We start from the raw sequence: 22149 nt of genomic DNA, 5'->3' as shown, positions 1-22149 counted from the left end.
GGCTACCCTGCTGGTTTTCATCGCCCCCTCCCCTCCCCTTTCTCTGCGAATCCCGTGAACAAGCGAATTTTTGACACACACACTTTACCATTACGTTTCGACGATTTCTGTAATTATTACACAGGGATGGGGAATTGTATCATCCACATTATGAAATTATAAAGAGCCAGATAAATTAGAGTGAAAGAATTAGATGATTAGGTGAACGCGAGAGTTATCGCCCCTCCTAGTGTGTTTTGATCTACATCTAGAACATCAAGTAGAATATATCGTGATGACATCATATTAATATAATATATGGGTGTATATCTCACAGTTTGGTTCCTTATATATCATATCTTTATTACATAACTCATATAGACATATCATCACTTAGCAACACAACCACGCCTACAATAACCTGGTTTTATTGAACCGATTGCGGTAGTGGAGAATTCTCACATGCTGAGATAGAAATCACTGGTGTGTGGTGAAGTTAATCATAATCCTAACAAATGAATACAGGGAGTGGGTGATATAAAACATCTAACGCATGCGTTTTCGATTATACGGTCTGTCGTTGAGTCAAGTGGCGTGGTTTTGATACAAGGTTTGAACGTGACACGAAGTAGGGTCGCCTGTCAAATTCCATGGGTTTTCTCCAGGTCGTTCAGCACCCCCCCCCCCCCCCCACACCCTTTTTAGTTAAAGACCCTTTCGAACAAGCGAATTGTTGAAAAACAACTGTACCAAATGTTAGTCCCGAAATGACCCATTTACCCCCCCCCTCTCTCTCTCTCTCTCTCTCTCTCTCTCTCTCACGACCAAGATAAGAATCCATGCTACACGTGAGACCCCTTAACAACTTTCTTAGACAAATGTTCGTATCCAAACTGATATTCCATCCAATGAATGCGAATCCTTCAAATATTTCTACAATTACTTTTTATATGAACGAATCAATATGAAGACCCTTCGTTTAGCTTTAATTCGCAGGTTTAGTTAATTATTTTTCATGCTGTTCTTCCACTACAATCAAATCATTTACTTTGTTTGTAAACATAGTTTTGATAAACTATGACCGTGGCGGACGATGCTCAACATACCGAGTGATCAAAGTTACGGAATAAAACGAGTAGTATTAAATGCTTAACGGGCTACATCTGTGGGCAGGGGTCATAGTTCACCCCCGCCGAGGCAAAACCAAATGAAATGAGGTTGAACGTCCTACTTTTCTGCACCCACTTGGCGAGGTAAAACCAACATCTTTCGCATTAAAGGAAGATAGAAATGAAGTGGGGTTTAACGTCTATCTGTTCTGCACATAGGCGTAGGGGCTCGATGACAGTTAGGGGGGGGGGCAGAACCCGAAATGCCCGAAAAAATTTCGGGTTTACAGACAGCAGCGACCTTGTATACCCCCCCCCCCCAAAGACAATTTTGGAATATTTGACGGCTGCAAACACGTTTTCCTGCTATTGCAGCCGTTGAACAAAGCAACTTCAAAGTGGTCTAATATAGCCTAATTAAGGTGGCTGACTCGGAATTCCAATCAATCGTTTACAGTCCTCGAAGACGGGACCGTTAGGAGTAAATTTTGAAAATTTAACTGCCGCAAACGCGTTTTCCCGATATTTCAACCAGTGAACAAAGCAACTTCAAGCGGTCTAATATAGCCTAATTAAGGTGGCTGACTCGGAATTCCAATCAATCGTTTACAGTCCTCGAAGACGGTACCGTTAGGAGAAAATTTTGAAAATTTAACTGTCGCAAACGCGTTTTCCTGCTATTTCAGCCGGTGAACAAAGCAACTTCAAAGTGGTCGAATATATATTATAGCCTTATTAAGGTGGCTGACTCGAATTCCAATCAATCGTTTACAGTCAACGAAGACGGGATCGTTGGGAGAAAATTTTGAAAATGTAACTGCCGCAAACGCGTTTTCCTGTTATTCCAGTCTGTGAATACAGCAACTTCAATTTGGTCCAATATAGCCTACCTGGCTGACCCGAATTCCAAACAACCAATCAATCGTCGCGCGGTATATGGAGGCCTCACCCTCCCGGAGAACAATTTGAAAATTTAATCACCGTAAATGCGTTTTCTGCTATTCTAGCCCGTGTAAGCAACTCCAAAAGTATCCAATGGTTTTGTAACTGAAATCCCACTCTGAATTCTAACCATCCAATCAGACTGTTGCATCTGCATTCACAAATAATAATCGATGCCTGAAAAATGTCGCACAAAGTAGAGTGGCTCCAGATAAAATGTTTTAATCCATAGTCAATTCAGTACAAATTCGTGATATTCAATTATAAGAAAAGTAAAGTTAGTGTTTTATTAGGGCTCGATGACAGTTAGGGAAGCAAAACTAGAAATGCCCGAAAAATTTCGGATTTATAGACAGCGGCGCCGGTTTTCTTTGAGAGGCGAATTTTGGAATATTTGACGGTCGCAAACGCGTTTTACTGCTAGTTTCCTCTGCCGCTTTCCGGCCCGATGCCCGTTTTTCGGGCAATACCTATTTTCGGGCAATACCGTTTTTTCGGGCATACCTATCATAAGAGAGCTTCGGGCATATTTTCGGGCATATGCAGTGGACAAGAAAAAGACGAGAAAATACTTTTCGGGCAGTGTGGATCTCATAGAAATAAGTTAGTTATATTTTGTCTCTAAACGTTAATAGAAAAAAAAGGTCGTCGAATTTTTCATTGCCCGAAAATAATTTTTTTGGGGGGCATATGCCCCCCCCCCCCTGCCCCCCCGGCTCCTACGCCTATGGTTCTGCACCAATCGAGCTAATGACACCGAAAGTTTATACAAATCATTAATGAAAGCTGTTGTTGTTTGTGACAGAATAAATGGCGGGTAGCTAGATTTAAAAAAAATAGGACATGAACGTTTCACAGACACCGGTAGAATCATTTACTAGATAGATTCCAGTTTTCGTTTAGATTCTGTGATCAGAAATTAAGAGTTTTCAAATGTGTAGGTTTTTTTTATGATTCAATAAGTTGAAGATAACCATAATATAGTATAAAGACTCGACCTGGTCGGTATTTATAAATTATTAAAAATATTTTTACTTTAACAAAGACTGGACATGGTTGGATTTTATAAATTAATAATTATATTACTATTTTAACAAAGATTGGACCTTGTCGGTTTTTATAAATTAATGTTAATATTACACCTTTAAGAAAGACTTGGCCTGGTCGGTTTTTATATATTAATATCAATATTACCACTTTAAAGAAATGAAAGTGTCTCGTGTTACGAGGAGTCGGTTTACCAAACGGTGGATTAATTACACCATGTTTCAATAGAAATCTCTATTTCCTATTTCTAGATGTAAATACTCGATACAACGATTAAATTAACTCATTTAGCATTCACTATATCCCGTGTACAACACTTTCATTGTCCAATAAACCCCCCTAAACCCTCTCTGCCAATATTCTCCTAGCTCAAGGGTTCGTTATCTCAGACAGACCGGATATCATTCACCGTCCGCCATTTAATTTAAGACTGTTCTATCAATGAATTAATAACAAACAGACATTGAATAATTTATGTTGAGATTGGAAAATACCAAACTGATTCCCAATATAACATTTACTCAAATTACAAGATGGCGGTGATTTTATTTGAACTATGCAATTAATTAATCTGTAAATCTCCGACTATTTCCGTGTATTCCCGGATAATTACGTAATTAGTAAATAATCTTGTGTTGCAGAGGTTACAAAATTTCGGTTTCTTATAATAATTACGATACAACGCAGTCATGGCTTACGACTGGTCTACGACTGGCCTACGGATCCTTACACTTGATTTAATATTTAAGTTTGTTGTCTATTATTTGAAATGTCTTGTCCCCGGTTTTGTTTATATGTGGTGTGGTCATTAAACTGATTATATATATTTAGATTGTAAATGATCCCGCGGCTGTTAAATTGCGATATACGAGTTGGCCGTAGCGCGGCTGTCCGGGCAAACTTTTCCCCATAGCAAACTGTATGACGTATGCCCGTCTTCATTAGAACAGCCGGAGAAGAACAGTAGGACGTTAAACCCGATTTCGTTTCATTTTTTAGTATTTTGGTAAATATCGATATTATATTGTACCTTGGCGACCCATGGTCCTGCTAGAGTATGCCCCTTTTATAAGATCTTTTGGTTCCCACCCAACCCAGAGAGAGAGGGAGAGAGGGAGAGAGAAAGAGAGAGAGAGAGAGAGAGAAGTGGGGTTTAACGTCCACTCAACACAAACTAGGTCATTTCGGGACTAACATATGGTTCAACTTTATTTCAATAATTCACTTGAGCGTAGGGGTCTTTAGCAGTGGGAGGAGACCGAAGGACCAGGAGAAAACCCACGAAGTTGGACAGGCGACCCTACTCCTTGTCACGTACAACCGGGGATTCGAAACCACGCCAGTTGACTGAATGACATACCCACCCAACCCAATCTAAATCCTAAAGTGATTAGATGGAATTTCCCTTTAAGTATCTGACTATATATATTGTACGGAATGTCTTTTAAAGTAGTACCATTAATTACAGTATGATAGAATTAATACAGTTATACTGAACACCAATCACTTGTTTATACACAGACACGACGTTTCTATAAATATACTCGTATCGCTATCAAACAGTGATTGTTCTACCATATAACGGTGTTAATTTTGTTATATTCAAATCGCCACTAACTGGTAAATTACTGTATGAGTAATCCTTTTCGACGGAATGTCGCTTTAAGTAACATTATTAATTAGTATTTGAGTTTGACTATTGGACGGAATTTCGCTTTAAGTAATACAATTAATTAGTATTTAAGTTTGACTATTGGACGGAATGTCGCTTTAAGTAATACAATTAATTAGTATTTAAGTTTGACTATTGGACGGAATGTCGCTTTAAGTAATACAATTAATTAGTATTTAAGTTTGACTATTGGACGGAATGTCGCTTTAAGTAATACAATTAATTAGTATTTAAGTTTGACTATTGGACGGAATGTCGCTTTAAGTAATACAATTAATTAGTATTTAAGTTTGACTATTGGACGGATGTCGCTTTAAGTAACACTATTAAATAGTATTTGAGTTTGACTATTGGACGGAATACCTGTTTAAGTAGCAGTACTATCAATTTTTTTTATGGGTGAAATGTCTCTTTAAGTAGCACCACCAACAACTATAAATAATTGGCATTGTAGTACGTCATGGCTTTATGATTACTGGTCGGAATGTCTCTTTAAGTAGCGTCATCAATGACTACTGGACGGAATGTCTCTATAAGTAGCGTCATCAATGACTACTGGACGGAATGTCTCTATAGGTAACGTCATCAATGACTACTGGACGGAATGTCTCTACAAGTAACGTCATCAATGACTACACGGCTTTATGACTACTGGGCGGAATGTCTCTATAAGTAGCGTCATCAATCATTATATATGAAGTATTATTCAGATGGCATTTCAGGTGTATAATAAGACGATATTAATAAACTCTAATATTTAATTGATACTTTCACTAGAACTGAATCCATCAATAATTCTATAAAGTAGGCGTGTGGACCTACCCCAGAGCTAAAAACAAACACCCGGGCTTACCTTGTCATAATATGTTGTAGATATTAACACAATATTTCAATTAGCATTATTTAATTAACGTTCGCACTTATAGAAAATCAATAATAATACAATTATACTTATTGATAAAACTATTATAAAATACGAATTACTATTCACTGATATAACAATCAAAATTACGAATAATAAAAAAATCAGTTCGTTTCGTTTCATTTGCTTTTTTGTTTTTTGAATTCGTTTACATTGACGTCATTGGTTATTATCTGACGTGTACTATATACACGTCAATATGGCGACTGTGAGCGTGATGCCCGAGTTGTTAGAATCGACAATGGTATGCATGCATATAAATGAATATCGATTGTATAATTAGGCAGAGTAGCAAACTAAATGATAGAATATTCCGAAAATAGTCGAGCCTTTGTTGTAATATTTAACAATTAGCGTCGTTAATGAGGCTTGACTCGACCAACAAACCAACAATATTTTACCGCAATACAAAAATATCTTGACTTTCTCAATAAATCATACTCATTATAGGCATGATAATTGACTGAACCTTTTTTTTTCTTTGAAAGTCTAAATTTAAAATTGGATCGCAATTCAGATATTTGTTTTTATATATAGACTCATCATTTAGGTGCGACTTCCTGTCGACCATCAGCCCACCATAGAAATAGGTAAAATCAGCTACAGAGACAAGAATCTCCCAGACTAGACTTTGTGGAATTATCAAAAATACCTCATGGCGCAAACATTAGCTATTGTCATTAGTTATCTTACTAGGAAGCTCTGTGTCCTTTTAGATTTATATATATTCTCTCCTCGACAGGCTCATACGTCCTCCATTTCTAGCTTTCTTGGAATGATTAACTTGGAGCAGTGTCGCATTATACTTAGGTGTGCTTAAGCACAGGGCCCCGATGGTCCGGGGGTGGGTGGGGGTGTCTGGGGTCATCTTCCTTCCGAATAATTTAAACATTTTCCTAAAACATGATAAAATTAATTATTAATCAGATAACATGTGCTATTTTAACTACTTCTAAATTTTCTAAGCAAGTATGTCAGACAGCCATGTAGACATGCCCTGCCTACCTCCTTCAGGGCCCCAGTAACTAGCACAGGACCTCATTTGTCCTAAATCCGGCACATGGGGTAAATGTATATGATTATTATACAAACTCTGAAACCAACATGGAGTACATGTATATTATACAAACTCTGAAACCAACTTGGCGTACATAATTAATATACAAACTTTGAAACCAACATGGCTTACATAATTATTATACAAACTCTGAAACAAACATGGCGTACATAATTAATATACAAACTTTGAAAGGGATTTTTAGCTTTGGATAAAACCATCGCATGTGGTTACAGGAAACGTAACCAATCCGACTAAAGTGAAACAAAACAGTGAAATAAAATAAAAAAGGGTTTAATATCCCACGTTTCTGTATTTGACCCAAGTTCTCTAAACACATGAAATATCAGATTATTCAGACTATGTTAAATCTGATAAAAACATAGTTTAATTACAGATATCCGAACCTTGGTTATTATTTGACAAGCATATCGCTTATACATTATTTATACGGATTATATCCAGTTACATCAGTTAAAACTCGTATTATTCAAAGTGTTATTGTATTTAAAAAGTAAACGTAAGGTGCATCCAAACCACACCACAGATAAACAAACCCAAAAGGACAAACATACGAACATGACACACAACAAACAGAAAGTGTAAGTAAGAAACAACAAAATGAAAGGACATGAAATGAAATGGGCTTTAGCGTCCTACTGTTCTGCTCCAACTGGGCTAATGAAGACGGGCAGTGTGCTATGAGGGACATTTTTGCCGGTACGAAGGCGCATCGATCTATTCTTATATCGAATTCCAACTGGCAAGTGTTCATTTACGTATACGCCAATGTGTACACGGGACCTCGGGTTTTCGTACCATCCGAACGGCTATACGTTGTGCCTTGCCAGGATTTCTGTCATATACCAATGGCAAGGGGGTGGGGGGTGGGGGGGTGAATATTCTTGGTTTACGCAGGGATCGAGCACGGGACCTCCAGGTTACAGAGACAAATAAAATCAAATCAAGTGAATCGATCCGAGAGCCGGGGGTAAACTTGATATGCCACGCGTCACTCAAAACAAAAACAAATGGGAGACAATATAAATACATCACTTTTTGTATTTTAGGTTATTTTTTAATCTGTTTTAATTGTCATTTCTTGCTGCATCTACAGAAACAGATGGAGATGGAGGTTTATACATGGTGTAATATTGAACTATTTTAATGAATATATGTTGAAGTAATAATTTTGAATGAATTATTCTAGTAAGGCCAAGATAGATTAATGTAGCATTTGATTAATTTATGGACGTTCGGAAATGAGTTGAATTGGGGTTTAACGTCCTACTTTTCTACGCCAACCGGGATAATGATGGCATACAGTGTGCTGTACGGCAAATATTGCTCGGACATTTTTTTCTCAGTTTAAAACAAACCAGAAATCCAGGAAGTAATTCTAAGGAATAATATTCTTTTAAATACTGAGTAACCTTTCTACATGAGATTCTCTTGTCATCAAAACATCGAGTTAACCCAAGACTCCCTCTCTACGACCTTTCTACATGAGATTCTCTTGTCATTATCAAACCATCGAGTTAACCCAAGACTCTCTCTCTGCGACGGCCCACTGTGCGACCTTTCTACATGAGGTTCCCTTGTCTTTATCAAAACATCGAGTTAACCCAAGACTCCCTCTCTACGACGGCCCACTGAACTCTTCTGGCTTAAAGCTTGTGATTTTGACATCATTGCCATAAAATGATATAAAAACAACATCTTGTCTGACAATGGCGTAAGCGATGTCTCTCCATAAAATACCAATCTAGACATTTATATTCATGAATATAAAAACCGTCTGATTGTAGAATCAGTAACCGGTATAAAATACATGTGATTTACAAGTTAACTAGAAGATTTCGCGTATTTCTCTGTTTCCAACAGTCTTCAAGATATTTTATCACAATAATTACCAACAGCTATTGTGGAATAAATCACTGACAGAAAACTCTAAAAATCGACAGAAAACTCTAGAAATTTGATTATATAATAGTAGAAGTCATCATCATAAAATGGTGTTCTAGAAAGGGTAATCATACTCTACCTAATGTACGATATCTATCACTATAATTAAGTAATACGTGGTATCGGATGTTCTTAGTTTGACGGGGAGCCACGATGGCTCAGTCAGTAAGACGAAGGCATCTCACCTTCGGTCCTACAAAAAGTAATCATACTCTACCTCAAGTACGATATCCATCACTATAACTAAGTAATACGTGGTATCGAATGTTCTTAGCTGGACGGGACGCCACGATAGCTTAGTGAGTAAGACACAGGCTCGCTAGCTTGGAGGTTGTGGGTTCACTTTTCGGTGTTGGCCGAGCAAGTTCATTGGGATTTTCCGGCGTGGGTACTCCTTGTCAGTGGTGCAGCGCGGAGGGCAAAACACGGACAGCTGTCTAGTAGTTCGGATGGGACAAAAATCAGAGGTCCCGTGTACACATTGGCGTGCACGTAAAAGACCTCTTGGAAGTTGGAATTGGATATAAGAGTAGGCCGTAACGCTGCTGCCGGGCAAAAGTTATCGCATCATAGCACACTGTATGGCGTATGCCTGTCTTCATTAGCCCAGTTGGAGCAGAACAGCAGGGCGTTAAACCCCATTTCATTTCTTAGCTGGACGTCGGGTGTTACAGGAAAGGTAAGTTTATCCTGCCTCTTGTACGGCACACATCATTGTGATTAAGTAATATCGGGTGCTCTGATAGAGTGCGTGGATATAGGGTGTTCCAGAAAGAGTAAGTATGTCCTGCCTCTTGTACTATATGCAACAGCGACATAATCGATATCAGAATCTGAAACTACTGGTTAGGAAATTAAAACTTCTTGGACTGATTTGGAATTACAATCTCGACGTCTTTCATTCTCCTAGTACGGACAGAACAGTAGGACGTTAAACCTCATTTCATTTTATTTTATTTATTACTATCTTGAATTTCATCCAGATATAAATTCATCAAGTTCGTGCCATAATGGTTTTTGTTAAATAGAATCAGAGTTTCTAATATTCCATGTGGCATTGGGCCATAAATAAGATCGTATTGGTTAAAGGGACAATAACACTCTTGCTGGCTTGACAGCTCCAGAAAATAAATAATAGCCTTATTCTAAGTACTAGATGTTTAAGAGTCCTACCTGTTGTCTAAATTATCCATTACACCCTATTTTACTTGTCCAGAGGGTTCGAAAATATTTTTAAATCCAAGTCACATTTGAAAAGGTTTACGTTAGGCTTTTCAAATCTTTTAGTTGGAATTTTCTATTTTTTTAAATTAGGTGTGTTAAGATGAAATTTGTATCATCAATTAATTGGAATATTGTAAAATAGTACAATTTGTTGACCAGAATAAAGATTGGGACATATTATTCAGTTACAACAAGAGTGGTATTGAGCCTTTAAGACCACAGATTATACAGGACATTGACCTCTAATTATAACAAAGTCTTAGGTCTGATTGTTGTCAATGTTATATAATTACCTATCAGTTATTTTAGAATTGTAATTACCACACATTCTACAGTAGATATAGCTTGTATGACAACTTTTACTCAACAATATTACCACACAGTAGATATAGCTTGTATGATAACTTTCACTGAACGATATCTCCTAGCTTTACAGCAATTTGATTTATACCCACGAAAGGGTAAGAAAGGGTTGGGTGATAAATAGAGAATCTCCTACTCGTCTTTTTTGATATAAAAAAATATCAACACAAGTTGATAAAGTAACAAAAAAGAAGGCTCTGCCGAGTTTTTTTTACTTTATCGACGAGTGTTGATATTTTTTAATATCAAAAAAGACGAGTAGGAGATTTTATTTATCACCCAATCCTTTCTTACATGCACAAATAAATAAATATAATTCTTTGTTATAGATTTCACTTTTACTGAATCTGATTACATTACGGCGTAGTGATACATCATTTTTTGACAGCAATTCATCCATTGCAAAGTCCTTTATATTGACCCAGTGTTTCCATCAAAGTCAATCAAATAAAAATAATTCATTTTTAATAAACAAGGAGTTACTTTTAATAAAAAATGAACTGTTCTTTGAAAATACAAAAAGGTAGTTCCTTTTTAACTGACCAAACAAATGCATGTAAAGCGATATCTCCTAAGGAGATATCGCAGTAGATTATGATATTTATCACACAAGCGATATCTACTGTAGAATGTTTTATTGGGTGATAAATAAGATCTTCTAATCATCTTTTTTGATATCAAAAAAATATCAACAGCCTCGTTCTTTTGTTACATTATCGACTTGTGTTGATATTTTTTGACTCGTAGGAGATTCTCTTTTCTCAGTTGAGTCAGTTGGGATTCTGAATATTCATTGATACCTATAAGTGTTTGGTAAAATGTTTTAATGGGCCCTATTGAATTCAAGCAGATAGATTATCTACCCTTGATTTCTTAATTAAATGTCAATTAATGAATGTTAGCATGGAATAAAAAGACCAAACATGGAAATTGTCCGGAAAATGAACTTTATTTTTTACATATTAATAACTGTGCCTTACTATTAACCAAATTTTAACTGATTAAATGAGGTATTATTGAGTCTGTTCTACGGTAGGATACAGAGACTAGTTACATCAGCTGTTTTTCTCTTTTTTAATTATTCACACCGGTGAATTATTCAATGAATGCGATAACAATGAATGATAAGGCTTGTTTACCAAATCCTGGTCATGAATAACAACCATAATTTCTGGCTTTCATTACAAGCAGAAGAAAGCACGAACTATTTGCAATTTTATTAGACATTTAATCCGTATGTCAATTGTACGGTAATTTGGTGTGTAGCCCGACCAGATAAAAATCGTCGCAATGAATTGCTTCTCTGTGATTGCATGTTGGTATTTAGCTCGCCATTATTGATCAGCCATGGTGAAATGGGTGAACACGATTGAAGCCTCCAGTGAAGGATATGAACAGTTCACTTTGAGAATTAATCAGATTTAAATTACTATTTAATCGTCGCTCTGTTGCCCCACATCCAGGCAACGTTTACTGGACCAAACAAACACGTAACTGCTAAACGACCGCTGTGATTTTTTTATAGACGAAAATAGAAATTAAAAACAATTTCGTTGCCCTGCAACCTTGGAACAATTCGGCACACTATAGTATTTTAATTTTGTTAATAAGTCAGGTGGCCTACCTAACGTCGTGGGTTTTCTCCGGGTTCTGCGGATTCCCCCCAACTGTGCTCTGAAACGAATATTAACAAAAAAGTTTTGTTGAGTTAGTGCACGAGTTGTTGCGGAAAAGAAGGGCGTTAAACGATTTTCATTTTATTTCTCTCTCGCTCTTGGCAAGTCACGGATTCGATCTCGGGGTCGTCATAGTATAGCATACACCCCCACCCCCCTCTCTCTCTCTCTCGCTCTTGGCAAGTCACGGATTCGATCTCGGGTTCGTCATAGTATAGCTCCCCCCCCTCCCCTCTCTCTGTCTCTGAGATTTATTTTAATAATCTATTCCATCATTCAACGTTATATGATAAATCGATTAACAGAACAGAACACACAACCTCGCATATGACTTCTGTCAATATCACTCTTTGCCCAAATTCTCTGTCTTATCTGCCAATAGCGGAGGCGTTAACGTTCAGTTATTTGGCAGTTATGGTAACGGTCATTCTTGTCGCGGAAAATCAATCATTTTCCCTCGTTTACCTAAGCCCCATATTAGGTCACGTTGAGACCTGCAACCCAACGATAAGATAACACTGACATTAGATACTTTAAAAATTATCCATGGAGAAAGTCGATCTGGAATGAGAGATATTTTAGTATAAAGCGAAGTGTGTGGCTAGTGTGATATATCTATCTGACGTGGAGGACGACACGGGTTCCAGTAATTTGTTTCTGATATTGAGTAACGTATCAACGATAGGTTTACCGTGGATCGTGCCAAGAACATATATATCACACACGTGTTACCTAGAGCAGAACGACCGCATGTCAGATAAGCCGGACAGAGAGAATAGAGATTTATTTTTCATTGATGTTTTCATTGACAATAATACCAAAATGATAGCGTTTGGCTGGAGAATAGTGGATAAGTTAGGTTTGGCTGGAGAATAGTGGATATGGTACTCAGTATACCAGATGAACCGATAGAAGGTTTTTAATGAAAGAAAATGGCGTCTAAATATTACAGTCGTCATATTGACTGCCTGTATCTATCCAATGGTTAATTCTCTCATCATTACTAAATCCATCCCTTCATCTTTTACTAACAGGACATTTTGTTTTATTAAACACCCCTCTCCCCCATCACACTTTATCATTTGACCATCCTAATATTTTTTGTGTTGTTTTTAAACACCACATTCAACCCCTACTTCATCGAATGATATTTTTAAGATTAAAAATCCTTTTTAAATAACTCGTGTTTATGGGAATTTATCGTGCTGGGACGACTGCGAAATTTACCTGAAACGAATCCTGTGTGTCAGGAGCCGCGCAACTTAACTGTAAATGTACTGTGTGCTGTGTGCCGCGCAGTCTCTCAAAACTCTTTCTGACGCGTGGCGCGCAATTTAACTCTAAATGTTACGTGTGCCGCGTTTAGCAAAATCTAACTTTGAAAAAACATCTGTGTGTTGGGCGCCGCATATTTTAACTCTTGAACCTCATTGATGGGGAGCTACGCGATTGAGATGTACTTTTATTATTAAACAGGCATACAACTTGACACAATTAAATAGAATAGCACTTATTTAAAAGTTTATTTCCAGCCATGTTACGACAAGGACCCTCTCGTCTTTATCAATTAATAATAAGGCAATATCTAACTATGACGATTAACATCAAATATTACTAGGAATTTATTTCTTGTTGCAGATTTGGGTTTTTCTCCGGGTCCCCGGGTTTCCTTCCACTGCTAAAGACCCGTACGCGCAAGCGAATTATTGAAATTAAAAATTGAACCATGTGTTAGTCCCGAAATGACCTAGTTTGTGTCGAGTGGACGTTAAACCCCATTTCTCTCTCTCTGCAGATTTTCCCTCGAATTTACCCCCCCCCCCAAAAAAAAAGGAGCACAAACATTATTTATACCCTTTTAATATGTCCTTGATGATGTTTATATTGTTGGGGTTTTACAAGAATTCTGACGTATTTTATCGTATGTCTGTTTATTTTATGATATAGGCGTCACGTGATGTCTGATGAACAGCCTGTATTCATTATCCCTAAATACCGGAAGTGATCATCTGACTAGCCGTCTGCGTTGGCCATCTTCCCGCTAAATACAACATGAAATCAGTGAGGAGTAACGGTTGTAAAGGAAGGGAACTAATGGCGAATCGACAACATATCGGCAAGCAACAGACGAAAACAGACATCAGGTTCAAACCTAACACACAAATCTAATCTGTATATTGGCTCTTTTAAGTAAGACGTTACGCCGCTGACGTCACGATTTCTAAAGTGTCACATACGAGGGCATTGGACCAATAGCCATTGACGTTGTAGCTAGACTATGAAGTGTTTGTGAGCTGTATGAACTGTTCACCCAAGAAAGCCCCCCATTGTTTATGTTCCGATCTTTCTGTTGTAATTCAAACATGTTTTCTGTTAGAGCTCAATTAGATTTCTCCCAGGGCTCAATTTGATTTCTCCCAGAGCCCAATTTAATTTCTCCCAGAGCTCAATTTGATTTCTCCCAGAGCTCAACTTTATTTCTCCCGGAGCTCAATTTGAATTCTTGTTCGGGCACCGGCGTTCCTACCTACTTTTCGTCAGATTCCAACTGTCATTGACCCCATTTTTCGACCCACCGGAACAGCTAGACGCGCTTTCCTTGCCAGTCTACTGACAAAGGGGAAACCAAGCCGGACAATTCCGAGGAACGTTCGCCACCAGGAAAGAACCCAAGACCTCTTAGTTAGTTAAACAGTATTTTAGTCAGGGGTTATTTTAAAATCCTAAGCTAATTTCAGGTTGAGTAAAAATGAGATTAGTTTTAAATTCACCATAATCTATTCTGGTCCTACTTCAATCCCAATTTGATAAATCACTCTGATGAACATTATCGATACCCTACAAGACAAATTCAGGAATGTATATTCTGATAGTTATCAATCATATAACTTCCCCATGGGAAAACCCAGATGCTATCTTTAGGATTGGGTTGCAATTAGTTTTTGTATCTTGGTTGCAGTAAACCTTTCGTATTCTTCAAATTCAATAGCGTGCGAGATTCTAGATGACCCGGAACCGGAAATAAAGCATAAATTATTGATTCAAATGACAGACGAAACGAATAATAAATATGGAGGAACGAGATAGACAATCGTGGAGGCATGCAATGATTATCCTACTTGTAATCACGTGTATCGTACTTGTAATCACGTGTATCGTACTTGTAATCACGAGTATCGTACTTGTAATTACGAGTATCGTACTTGTAATCACGAGTAACCTACGCGTAATTATGAATATACTGCTTGTGATCACGAGTATCCTCCCAGTAATCACTATGGTGATATACCTTTTTATATGAAAGGTAAACGACAATAATGCTATATTAAAGACCCCCCCCCCCTCCCCACTTCCCCAGTGTGCCATTTTAATTTTGAGGACAATATCAAATTCTCCACGGTTAAATTGATTATTTATCATTTTTAATTAAGAAAACAAAATAAAAATAAATACATCAACATAGAAAATATTGCCCCGGATTGTATTCTATTAGATTACAAATCTGTCACCTAAATATTCCAGCGAAGACTTCAGGTGTGGCAGAGGTGCCGATTTTGACAAATTTTCAATTCATCAGATTTTTTAAAATAAAAGAAAACTATAACATATACTTATGGAAAACTATTAATTCATTTATTTTCTCAACTTTTTACTCTATCTAGTTATTAAATACCTTTAAATGATTATTTTTTTGTAAATACTGAAATGACCTGATTCAACATTTACAAAGATGCATTATATAAGCTTTGGATAACGAGGACGGACTGCCGTTCTTGATATATTAATTCCAAAATAGATAGTTCAAAATTCATTCAAATTACTTAATTCTGAGTGACGTTATCAATGTTTGACGTATTGGCATTATAAGACGATCGTATTAAAATCCGTTTCCATCATCTGCGCCATCCGATAATCTACGGAATTTGTTATGTGAATAAATGTCTAAATAATAATTTATATGCCAAATTAGCTGTTATATAATGCATCTTTATATGACGACCAATAGATTTTAATAATAGTTCTAATTTTAAAACGAAACGCCAATACATTGTCTGGGGGTTTCAATTTAAAAACGAAACGCTACAATATAGAAATGCGCCTGAGGGTTTCAATTGTAAAACGAAACTCACAATATGGAAATGCGCCTATCCCACTGAGCGCCGCAGACCCAAAATAACAACTTTGAATTGTTATTTGAATACGATGATAAAAATAGATATTGTTGGGTGGTTTGTTAACATAATGATTATAGAGAATCCAGTATATAATAGAATGAGGTTGTTCTGATTCCCTTACAATAGGTTCAACATTTATCACAACAATATCTCAACATAAAGTCAACAAATACTAAGTAGAAACTCGAATCTATTGTCTCTAGTAAATCTTCCATTGTTTACTTGGCTATAGATTATATACATCGATTTTAAACCCAGACGACATTCAACAAATGTCTTTTTAGTGCCATACAATATTAATAATATCGGCTAAATTACTGCTATGCCTTGATTTGTTTCGAAATTTTATTCTGGAAAATACGTATTTACTACCCGGAGGTCGGGTGGGTGTTCGATCCCTGCATTGGCCGAGAAAGTTCATCCAGATTTTCCGGCGTGATTCCCCCTTGTTAGTGATGCAGGACGGAGGGCCTGACAAGAACAGCTGTCTAGTCGTTCGGAGGGGACGAAAAACCGAGGTCCCGTGTACACATTGGCGTGCACGTAAAAGATCCCTTGACAGTTGGAATTCGATATAAGAGTAGGCGGTAGTGTCGCTGTCCGGGCAAAAATTTCCCCTCATAGTACACTGTATGGCGTATGCCCGTCTTCATTAGCCCAGTTCGGAGCTGAACAGTAGGACGTTAAACACGATTTCATTTCATGCAATTTCATTTCACGTATACTAAGATCAGGGATATTCCTGGAATATCGTCTATAAATGAAACGTACTATTTTGCTGTACCATCCCGGCTAATGAAGACAGGCATACACCATGATTAGTGCTATGAGAGCAATGTTGATCAGATAGTGGAATATCTGTCCCAAATTCATAGAAAGACAAATGAATATCAGTCAGTCGATATTTAATGTCTATTGTTTCAAAAAACATTTATTAGTATTTTGTGGCTATTTGACTAAAATATCGACGTTTTTAACTAACGTTTAGGCCGTGTTTATCAAAGTTCGGGCCATTTTACCAAACTTCGGACCGTTTTACCAAATTATAGCCGTTTTGACCAAAGTGAATTTTAGCACCGTTACGATCACATCTCCATTTTTTGTGCATGTCAACAAGTACACAAATGAATCTTCGGTTGTTCGTTCCTTGTCAGATCGTCCATCATACACCCAGTCAAGAGGCAACCGGGCAGTGAAGTACCGATACAGTCCCTCAGCTAACACTAATATCCAATCTGGAAGATCCGCGTTACTGATGAATTCTCTCAGCGAATACAGATATCCGTGTTTACCCAATATAATAAAAACTACATATTATTATTTATAAAACTATACATAATAAAATAACAACACCACAGAGAACAGCGTAACCCTAGGGGTTGGGGGTGGGTGGCCGGGGGACCTTGGGTCATGCATCGTACACTGATTAATTAAAAGCTCAATACCACTCTTGTTGTAACTGAATAATATGTCCCAATCTTTATTCTGGTCAACAAATTGTACTATTTTACAATATTTCAATTAATTGATGATACAAATTTCATCTTAACACACCTAGTTTAAAAAATTGGAAAAATTCAACTAAATGATTTGAAAATCCTGACGTAAAGCTTTTCAAATGTGACTTGGATTTTAAAATATTTTTGAACCCTCTGGACAAGTAAAATAGGATTTAATGGATAATTTACACAACAAGTAGGACACTAACACATCTAGTACTTAGAATATGGCTATTTATTATTTTCTGGAGCTGTCTAGCCAGCAAGAATGTTATTGTCCCTTTAATGTAACTTAGGCCTAATGGTTTTATAATTGATGGGGGTGGAGGGGGTTGGGTCTGAGATTTAACTCTAAACAATTCGACGATCCTCGCACATTTGTACATTCTGTATGACAAAACCAAATATTTGTCCGGGGTTGATATTATATTGTTTATTTCACGTCTATAAATACATATTGATGAACAGTTTGTGCTTCAATGAAACAGGAACCCCGACATTAAAACAAAACACGCATCGAGACTGTATCCAATATAATAACAAGCTATCACTGAAACCAGTTCAAATCAAACATCAAAGATACCGACTATATCCAATATATGAAACATAATACTACATAAAAATAACCAATCATCAGAGAGACGGTTAGGCAATAAAACATCGAGACATAATTGTTGTAAATAAATATATATAAAAAAATCAGCTCTTCCTTTTATGTCGTGTTTATTAACCAAGACGAAATAGAACTTAACATTATCGGAATGCAATCGTATAACATCGCTTTCTGTAACCTTGTTGTCAACAACTCCTTAAAGTGCACAGGAAAAATCTTGAGATGGTTTTTATACTCGATCAATTTGTCCTGGTCTCTATATGATTTATATCATCTCTCATCCTCGTGGTCTTAGTCTTTTCCTGCATGTCGTCAACAATTGCCGGTTTGGTTTTGTAGTCCATCTTAGAATATTGAAACTGTCCATTTCATTCCCTTGTCTTGTCCGCTCCCACTCTAACCTCCAGTATGAACGCGGACGGAAGTTAATGAGTCAATATAGCGTATATGTGGAGAGAGAGAAAAATGGGTTTTAACATCCACTCAACACAAACTAGGTCATTTCGGGACCAACATATGCTTTAATTTTATTTCAATAATTCGCTTGCGCGTAGGGGTCTTTATCAGTGGGAGGAAACCGGAGAACCCGGAAAAAACCCACGAGGTTGGACAGGCGACCCTACTCCTTGTCACGTACAACCGGGGAATCGAAACCACGCCAGTTGCCTCAATGACAGACTTTATGGTACAGCGCGCATGTGCTAACCATTCAGCCATTCAGCCATCCACCCCCCCCCCTCGTATATGTGGAAGTAGAAGGGTATGCTTCCTCCAAGGAAGATATCACAGACACATGGAAGCCACGGTGGCTCAGTGGGTAAGACGCTGACTCGCTAATCTGGAGGTTGGGTGTTCGATCCCTGCATTGACCGAGTAATTTCATCGGGATTTCCCTGAGTGGTTTCCGTGTACACATTGGCGTGCACGTGAAAGATCTCGTGGCAGTTGAAATTCGATATAGGAGTAGGCCGTAGTGCCGTTGTCCGGGCAAAATTTCCCTCATAGCACACTGTATGGCGTATGCCAGTCTTCAATATCCCAGTCGCAGCAGAACAGTAGGACGTTAAACCCCATTTCATTATATTTCACAGTCACGTGTGGCTTCAATATCTTCAGTTGGAGGCGCAGATGGGTCTTTTAACAAACCATGTAGCTCTAGCCCTATAGAGAGAGAGGCTGGTCATGGACGACATTTTGGGAGTCGGGTGATCTAGTGGTTTAAAGCGTGGTTTCGATTCCTCGCTTGTACGTGACAAGGAGTAGGGCAGCTTGTCCAACCTCGTGAGTTTTCTCCGGGTCCTCCCGAAATGATCTAGTGTGTATCGAGTGGGGCGCCATTTTATTGTCCAATCTGTAAGTTTAATATACGAGTGTCAGTAAAAAACAAAAGGATCGTTCTGAATAAATACTGGGGTTTAACGTCCCACTGTTCTGCTCCGACAGGCCCAATGAAGACGGCCATTATGTCATACAGTGTGCCATGAGGTGCATTTTGACCGGACAGCAACGATACGGCGTATTACTATATCGAATTCCAACTGCCAATGTGTAGACGGGGCCTCGGTATTGGGTCCCATCCGAACGAGTATACGTTTTGCCTAACGAGACCCCCTATCCTGTATCACTGACAAGGGGGAACCACGCCGGAAATTCCGAATGAACTTACTCTGCCAACGCAAGGATCAAACACGGGGTCTCCAGGTTAGCGAGCCAGCGTCCTACTCACTGAGCCAACGTGACTCCCTCCAGGTTAGCGAGCCAGTGTCCTACTCACTGAGCCACCGTGGCTCCGTTCTGAATGAATCATGGTTGGGAGTTGTGTAAGACTCAGTAATTGTATAGCGGCAACTCAGATTAGACAAAATAGACACTGTGTTACCGTTTTACAATAATTAGTCAGACAGACAATCTCCATATATGCTTCTGCGCGTAAAGCATCGACATAGTCAGGTACTAATTACCCATCCCTAACTCTAACCCCTAGCTTCCATTAACATCTGTTTCATACACTCTGGTACTACATGTAATTAGCCATCCCTAACCCCAACCCCTAGCTTCCATTAGCATCCATTTAAAATATGACATGATTTGTAATATTTATAGATTATATGTTCATTATTATTCTTGTGCCGTTTTTCGGTCACCTCCATCTTGGGAAAAGGCTTTATATAAAACCATACGCGATAGTCATAAAAGCTTCTACTACCACGATAGGAGGTTCAAATTAATTTCAGATGGGATTGGTTTTTATCCAATCCCCCACAAAAATCCCTCACTCGATCGCTTCAAGATAAAGTCCTCGCATAAATACAAACTGTGAAGCTTGTGTAATAATAGTATGTATATGCATGCACAATCTTTGGGTTAAGTGGATAGAAGACGCTTATAAAATGATGGAGCAACATTTGGTTTTGACATCAGACACCATATCGAGTACGTTTGATCCTCTGTGGTTGTTTAATACTAATTGACGTCGAGATATTCTTCACTCATAAATCACAACTCAAGTACCTTTGATCACCAATATAGAACTAAAGGCTGGCATATAACCAAATTCTTTGGATAACTGGGAGAAAGAGAGAGAGAGAGAGAGAGAGATGGGAGAGAGTGAGTCAGAGAGCCAGAGATAGTATACGGAGAAACCCACGAGGTTAGATCATCCTGTTTTTTGTCACGTATCTACAAAACTCCCGCTCCTCTGAAACAACCGGGATAAGTCAAGCCTACTCTTCATCGATTCCAGCTGTCGAGGGATCTTTTACGTGTACACCAACCAGGGATGTTATGGGGTCATTCGGGGAAAGCTAGTATAATATTTGGTGAGATATATAGTTTCTATGGGAACCAAAACTCACGTTAAATAGGTGTCCGACATTTTTATAGTATTGTCACTAAGCGTCCCCTCTACATCCTCCCAAATTTACAATAATTGACCATACAACGTGTAGTGTATTCAAGTCAAATCTACCATTTTTGTTTCATATACGTCACATAATTTTATACGTCACATGATTTAAACCTACAAATTGAACGTAAACAAAAGTTATATTAACTGTTTTATGTTAGAAAGACAAACGAGTATTGGAAGTTTCTATTTACTCTTAGAGCAAATTATGTTTTTGGACTGGCCTTGCCTGGGATTTGAAAAAGGGGATTGGTGAAATCGATTTGATATCAGCTAATAACATCACCAGGGTTTCACTTGTCTTGTCTGAGCAGCCAATCTTCATGCTTGGGCCGTTCCAAGTCATAAATATGACCTAAACATATGATTTAGTAGAAGCGATTGATATAAGTTGAGAGAGGGATATTAGAACTCGGGTATTAGGGTTAACGAGACAACTTCGAGTGGATTGTTGAACTTTATGTTAAATAAAAGATTAATTCGCGCTTAATATAATATTTCAAAATAACAACACTGGGTTAGTAGTCTTGTTGGTGATGGCTGACTAGGTTTTATCAAGAACTAACGCTCGAGGACGGGGAGAGGTTTGATGGTACACAGGAGGGGTTTGGTGATACCTGGAGCCAACTCCTTGATCATATGCCCCCTAAGGATCTAATAATAATAATAATATAAATATCCATTTCTTGAGCACCAATTCCATCCATTAGCATGACGAAAGTACTATTAGGCTACACAAAATAAATGTCTTGTTTCTCGGGCAACTGACAGCTGAAACTGTAGGGGGGGAGGGCGGTTTATTTTTTTTTTTATCTCATTTCTGGCTAGAGGATGGTGCAAAATAAAATTTGCCTATTGTTGAAAATTGTTGGGGCGGGAGGGCGGCCTTGTATTTTTTTTTTTTTTTTAATGAGAAAGTCATTACTTGTCTACGGTTTTGCTTTCAGTTATATATTATACATACTTAGAACATAAATCCAAAAATCAAGTCTACTCAAACA

At 37.9% G+C, this 22149-nt stretch overlaps 1 protein-coding gene across 2 annotated transcripts in view; it reads right to left on the bottom strand.

The window, feature by feature from the left end:
• LOC126815630 (synaptic vesicular amine transporter) overlaps nucleotides 1-22149 on the bottom strand; it is an 80270-nt gene that overhangs the window by 40345 nt on the left and 17776 nt on the right. Inside the window, exon 2 of one of the 2 annotated variants that reach the window (XM_050541362.2) lies at nucleotides 11905-11954. The exons of the other annotated variant lie outside the window; for it this stretch is intronic. The gene's annotated coding sequence lies outside the window, so the exon portion shown is untranslated. The remainder of the gene's footprint in view (nucleotides 1-11904; nucleotides 11955-22149) is intronic. 2 annotated transcript variants of the gene reach the window in all.

The sequence above is a fragment of the Patella vulgata genome, chromosome 3 (assembly GCF_932274485.2).
Source record: "Patella vulgata chromosome 3, xgPatVulg1.2, whole genome shotgun sequence".
NCBI lineage: Eukaryota > Metazoa > Mollusca > Gastropoda > Patellidae > Patella > Patella vulgata.
Note: the sequence above shows the minus strand (reverse complement) of the source record. Positions and strands in the feature narration are given on the sequence as shown.